Source organism: Corvus brachyrhynchos, unplaced genomic scaffold (assembly GCF_000691975.1).
Source record: "Corvus brachyrhynchos isolate BGI_N302 unplaced genomic scaffold, ASM69197v1 scaffold542, whole genome shotgun sequence".
NCBI lineage: Eukaryota > Metazoa > Chordata > Aves > Passeriformes > Corvidae > Corvus > Corvus brachyrhynchos.
The window spans coordinates 1,578,088-1,584,943 of record NW_008236766.1 but is presented as its reverse complement, the minus strand read 5'-3'; the positions used below and the strand labels follow the sequence as shown (position 1 = coordinate 1,584,943).

At 40.9% G+C, this 6,856-nt stretch overlaps 1 long non-coding RNA gene across 5 annotated transcripts in view; it reads left to right on the top strand.

Moving 5' to 3' along the window:
* Positions 1–341: 341 nt before the first annotated feature.
* The window catches only part of LOC108444958, a 46,432-nt gene continuing 39,917 nt past the window's right edge, over positions 342–6,856 (top strand). The window contains exon 1 of one of the 5 annotated variants that reach the window (XR_001859681.1): positions 342–737. This is a non-coding gene — a long non-coding RNA (uncharacterized LOC108444958). Of the gene's footprint in view, positions 738–1,257; positions 3,247–6,856 lie in introns of those variants that run through there. The other 4 variants (XR_001859677.1, XR_001859679.1, XR_001859680.1 and 1 more) reach the window with 4 other exon arrangements.

Genomic DNA, 6,856 nt, shown 5'->3' with positions numbered 1-6,856 from the left:
AGATGAGTGCTTGGGAAACAAACCCTCAGAGCAGCCAACATCTGAATTAGTTACTGCTGAATTAATACTTATGTGGTACAAAATACTTTTAAATTATGAGTGTTATCCTGCATTTCTATATAAAATGCAAAGTCCAGGCCTTTAGGAGAAGGCATTTACAAATACAACACATGCAAAATAAGAAAAATGTAAAGTAGATCCTAAAACCCTTTGCCCTTGCCTTGGTAGCATTGAATGAGGAGGAGAGGGGCAGAGGAGAGGGGCAGAGGAGTGGGCAGGGCAGCAGCCAGGCAAAGGGAGGAAATGGGAAATTGTTCTTTACTTACAGAACTTGAAAAAGGCTGCCACGCTGCTTGGAATTGCACAGGTTGGCAGAGACCCTGGGAGAATGAAACACTAAACATCTCAAACCCAGGAAGGACAGAAATTAGAAACTCTGTTTTTATCTGGGGTCAGTGCATTTGAATTACGTTTCAGGAGCATGGCAACATTTTCTTCTGAAGGAAAAGACAGAGAACAAAATTGGGGTAGAAAAATGTGATTTGCATTAATTTTACCATATCAGTATATGTTATTTAAATTGGTATTTTGTTACTCTGAGGGGGAAAAGAGGATTGCCGTGAGATCCACAGGTGATTAACACCCTTGCCAGAAGCACATTCTGGATGGATGAAATGGCAGAAGCCACCATGTTGCCAGAGCTTTAAGCAGGATTCTGCCAAAGGAGGTTCCAAAAGGTAAGTTTTGACAGATGCTGCAATTCCAGGAATTGTTTTCATCAAGAAACTGCTAAAATATGGAAGGCTTTTGAACAGCAGTAGCTCAGTTTGCAGCAGTCTTTTAGCGTGGTATTTTGGGAATATGATGTTGCTGTGCTTGAGGGCATGTTCTGCTCTGGGCAGTTTGTTGCAGCCTGCACTGGGAAGGCATTAGCAAATGTCCCTTGTGTTAAAGGACCTATATGTGGAATGAGGAATTCCCTGGTGATTTTTTGGTGTGCCATTTAGCATGTCACCTTCAGCCTGCTTCCTAGAGAGTGCTGAAGTGTGTGGGGTAAGACTGAAATGACACGCTCCAAGTGATGAACTTGGCCCTGGGGCTGGAAGTTTGTATTTATTAGTCAAATAATTGTCCCAAGACCTGCTGCTGGACTCGATGGAGTGTTTGGGATGTGTTGCACTGGTCTCTCACAGTAATTTTTATGCAGAGTTTGTGGATAGTGCATCCTGCTGGAGCTGATCTCTGTCAACTCTGAGGTAAATTCAGAGGTGTTTTCCCTTCCCTTTAAGTGGTAACACCTGCAGCTTTGCCAAGTCCTAGCAAAAGCTGCTAATATGCTACAGAAATAGAAACAAGCCAAAAGGTGGCTGCAGCTGTTGTTTACTACATTATTGCACAGTTTGGTTCCATATGTGCCTCTGTGGAAAAGAAGTGCTCCAGAATAAGCAAATAAAAATGAAACAAACTGGAGAAGGTAAGTGAAGCTAACCCACCTTCAGCATCTAATCCCCACATTACACCAGAGTTTTTCTGTATCCAATCTCAACTTCCCAAAGGATTTAGTGTAGATCAGAAATACCTCTGAGCCTAATCATGTCAGTGGAATCCTTCCACATTAAAATAAAATACCAAATACTCACATATGCTAAACATGTTGAAGTTGTGTAGAATAACAGACAGTTTGGACATTTCTGTTAATGTGATGGAGAATATTTTGATGTTGTAATTTGCTTTAAAAGCATGTGTAAGTAATTGCTGCATGAGGCACTGAAGTCAGACTGACTGTTCACAGATGCAAACGTTTCCATCTCCCAGCCAAGGAGAGTCGACTCATTTTGCATTACAGTGTCTTAGAAAGCACTGATGGGTACTCAGCTTTTTCCTCTGGTTAACTATGTCTTACGTTTTATCTGAAAAAATTACATGCTTCTGTTGTCTCTGAAAAGATTTTATTTTTTTTTAAATTCTGTTACCATTATGAGCAGCAAGAAATCTCCTGTGCTTGGAAGAAGAGATAAGATATTCCTCTGTTCTGATCCAGGGAGTGTATATGAGCATATTTTGCATTTTGTGCATTTCATATGTCTTTGACATGTGTGTGACGTGCCAACTGAGGCAGAACATGATGCTGTCCATCCAAACAGCTCGTGCTAGAAACCATGATAAAACTTAGTGTGTGGCAAACTGGAGAAGTTACCTATAAATGGCAGGTGAATTCCATTTAGATGGCTGGTTTGGGAGGCATGGAATAGGATTGAACCTGCAGTCAGCCCTCTTTCTCTGTGCAATAGGATGGATGTATCATCTTAAAACACTTTTTAAATATCCCTCAGCTACTGTGTTTTAATGGCTGTAGCAGTAATTTCAGATAAGCCAAGCACCTTCCACGAGATGGATCTTTCCTTGCTTTACTGCAGCACTTTTGGATGTAGCTGACTCTCAGAAGGGATCAATTGCTCTGCTCTTAAGTGATACTGTGGCCAACTAGAGCATTTCTCTGTGATTACATGAATATAAACAGCATATATTGGATACTGCAGCACTTAGTTTGACTTATAAGTAACTTCCTGAATAGCATTGTCAACGATAAAAATATTTGGAGCTCTCCATTTTCTTGGCACATTGTTTGACAGGCCCATTTCTTTGCTGTCATAGGTAGCAAAATTCAGGAAAGCGTGCAGCTGAACAGCTGTCATATATGTGGGACCAGGAAAAGGGCTATTCTTAGTTCCTTTGTTTTTTTGCTGTTATTCCTGAAGTCTTTTTCAGGGGGTGAAATTATGGCCTGCTTAACTATTTGGCAAAGCTTGCCCTGAGTTCAGCAAAGCAGAGGTTCCATCCCTCACGAAGGTTATCGTATCTGTTAAATTGAGTTTGAGCTCTGGTCACATGGAAACCAGTATTTGCTGTTATTATTAAAGTTGCTTTTCTTTCAGCAGAGTACTTTGGAGCAAAGTTTCTGTCCTCTCTGGATTTACCATCATAATTTCCAAAATACCGTGTTCTGGAAGATGAACAAAAATAATACATGTTAATAACCATGGGATGCTGGGAAACTTCAGATGGGTTTGGACGTGACACCATAAATTGCTTTTAATTCGGTGGATTTATGATTTCATAAAAGAAATGATGAGATTGTTTGTTACAAGCTGTAATCAAGATGAATGTATGATGCAGAAATTACTTTATTGCAGAGTCAGCTGGTTGGATTGTGGCTCTTCAGTAATGCAGCAACTACAGAAACTGGTTAGTGCTTCCTATGCAGTGTGATCTGGTTATCTGTAAAATATTGCAAAACTTTCATGTCACAGCATTCAGCAGTCTGAGAGCACAGCCCAAGGAGACATCTCCCTCAGGTTGGTTATGTTTGCTGTGTTAAATGTGACTCAGTCCTTCAACACTTACCTATAGAGACATGGCTCAAAATAAACTGGTGTAGAGCCATAATTTATAGTATTGGCTGCAAAATTTTTCCCAGTTATCTCTGGAACTATTCATAAGTAAAGCATATATTCCTAGCTGTCAGGTATGGTATGAGGTGTACAAAATTCATTACTATGTGTAATGAGCAATTGCCCCTGGGTCAGCAGAGCCCTGAAGCTGCCTGCAGACATCTAATTCTTCCTCTTTATTTCTCATGCTGCATGTGCATGCACAGGCACGTAAAGGAGACGTCCAGTGGTGCTGACTTCCTGCAAAAAGCACCACGGTGTGCTGGTGTTGCTCTCAGTGCCACTGCACACTTTAGGATGGACAGCTCCAGTACTGGAAAATGGAGGTTGGCCCAGGGCATAGGACAGGGCCCCGTTCCTGAAGTGAAGGGCAGAGCAGCTCTCTTGTTCCTGTAAAGCCTCTTAGATGAGTGCAATTATTCAAAGCTAAAAAGGAACTTCAGCAGGGCTGTTTGCTCTCCATGCTGTGAGAGATCCACCTGGAGAAGTAACTCAGAGACATTTCCTTGTGTCATGATTCAACGTGGGGCCAAACTTGATGGATCCCTCCTGTCAAGCTGCAGGCCAACTGCACAGTTCAAATCCAAAGAATTCTTTAGAAGTGTAGGAAAGCTCAGATCTGTTGCTCTGCTTCAAACCAAACTTCAGTGAAGTCACGTGATGTAACTTACACTGTTTTATGGCAAAGAAAATCAGCATTCCAAATATTTTGTGGAGCTGGTTGGTGTTTACATAAGCTTGAAGGGCTGTGCCATGTGACGTAGGCCCTGTTACCTCTTGGTTGCCAACAGGGTTTGCCAGCAATGTTTTTACTGTGGGAGCAGGACATGCAATACTTTCAAACTCAGTGTTGCCAGTGTTTCTCTACCTCAGAGCCTTCAGATGGACGTTTTTCATATGGTTTGCATTGAAAAATTATTTGCATTGCATTTCATATGGTTTGCAATGCACATCCTGCGTTGCTGTCTCTTTAGACATGGCTTTGTATTGGTCGGTGCTGGGGTTCCATTCAAGTTTTCTGGGCTATTGTTACAGTGTGTCACAAATAAAATTGCTTTGTCAAGACACCACAAAAATGCTTCTGTGTCTTTGGCATCCATGCTCAGCATGCTGGAACCATTTATTTAATTTACATTTTTTTCCTTTTGAATATCCACTGTTTAGAATGTAGAAACAGTAGCACATCTTCCTTTTAACTCTGGTTTTGGTGAAGTTATAAACATTCCTTCTCAGGGGTCTGTGGCTCTGTTCACTGGAAAGAGCCCTAGAATGGTTTGGGTTGGGAGGGACCTTAAATACCATCCAGTTCCATCCCCTCTACTGTAGACAGGACATCTTCCACTAGACCAGGTTGCTTAAAGCTCCATCCAAGCTGGCTTTGAATGCTTCCAGGGACGGAGCATCCACAACTTCTCTGGGCAACCTCTGCCAGTGCCTCACCACCCTCACAGTAAAGAATTTCTTCCTAATATCTGATTTAACCCTGCCCTCCCTCGGTTTGAAGGCATTCCCCCTTGTCTTGTCACTACATGCACTTCTAAAAACTCCCTTTACAGCTCTCTTGTAGCCCCTTTAGGCACTAGAAGGTGCTGTAAGGTCTCCCCAGAGCCTTCTTTTCTCCAAGGCTGAACAGCCCCACCTTTCAGGTTTGTTCTTTCTTTCATTTTTCCAAAGACACAGAGACATCATGAAGTTCAGCTTCCTGATTTAAAACCAAACCAAACCCCACACACATAGCAAAATAATAACTTTATCTTATGTAAAGAATTTGCTCAAGCCTTTACGACCTCCAGCTGAATATGAATTATTTGTTTATTTAACCCATAGAGAACAGAACCAGTTCTGGAAGTGCTATCTGAAACCACTTTTTGTAGAGGGACAAATGGAGGATCTTGTGAATTGAGAAGCAGAAACAGCAGAGAATTGTACTGTATCTTTTTTCCTGTCCTCTTTATCTGCTTTTTATCTTAGCAGTCAATTATCTCAGGAAGCAACCACGTGTGTATCCCACCATGAGATTTGAGGAAGCTGAAACATTGCAGTGGATTCTGTAAGTGAGGAACATGATATGAGGGCCTGCAACTGTTCATGGACACAGAGGAACCTCAAGAGGAAGCATACCACGCCTGCTGCTCAGCAATAGGGACAAATACTCTGTCCTTCTGCCTTTTCCATAACAAAATACTGTTGTCCATAATACCAGAGAGCATTTGCGGTCCCTAATGTCCTACAAAATTATGCACCAGGGTCAGGCTTTCACTCTTGCAATGTAATAGTTTACTCCTACATTTTTTTCGTAGTTATCCAGATGTTCTACTTGTTCTGATTATCCTGAGTTTCTCATCTTGTTGTCATTATCTAGGGAAGTTCTTGGCTTGACTAAAGCAAAAATTTACACTCTGTGTAGTTTTTCTGGGTGGGCATTTCCAAAGTTTTGGCATATTTCAAAATTATTTATGTCCCTTTGTTCTAGATCTTCTAGTGCTTTGTGCAGTAAGACCAAGACAACAAACAATGCAGTATATTTTTTCACTCTCTGCAGTTATCTTTTTGTATGCTGTAGTTTAAAGTACAGAGGAGGTCTCCTAATTTACAGTGAAGGTGACTGCCACTTTGGGGTTGTGATTACTTTTCTTCTTGAGACTTCTTTTCCCTTCTTAATATGGAACAACTTTTGCACTGCAAATGTGACCTTATAGGAGCTGAGTGCTTGGATGAGAGGGATTTGGGTGTAATTTTTGCTTGTTTTCATTGATGTGGGGTTTTTTGTCTTTAGGAATCTTATTGGAGAGACACTCTTGACCTAAAAATTCCTTTTGCTGTTAATAATATCTCTGCTGTAATAAAATTTCTGCTATAGAGCATTTATGGCAGTGCTGCAATATTTGGTTTGCAACCAAACTCCTGCTCTTCGGAAGACGAACATTCTACTTAAATACCACTGGCAGTTTTTGTTTTACTACACTGCCCTGGAGTGTAACAAACACTGTTTAGATGGCAAGTTAAAAGCAAAAGGTTTGAGAGGTTAGCTTTATGAATGTCTTCCTACATGAATCCTAGGGCTGCAGAGTATGTTTCTTAAGGCTTTCAAGAGAATTCCTAGAAATTACTTTGGATTTTTAGACAAGGTCCTTCAGAAACTTTTGCAAAATATTCAGATACAATGTAACTTTCATACTCATGAGTGGAATTCACTGCATGCCGTTTAACAGGAACAACTAATCCTAAATTCTACCTCTGTAATTCCTAAAAAACATAGGTTTTCTGAAGACTAAAACCAATTCCTATTAACTTGCTCCTCAAGTCTCCCAGATGTCTTATTCCAGATGACAACTATTTGTTTTTATGCCAAACCTTTACGTACCTGTAAGACTGGATTCCAAAATGTCAGTGCTATTGTAGAG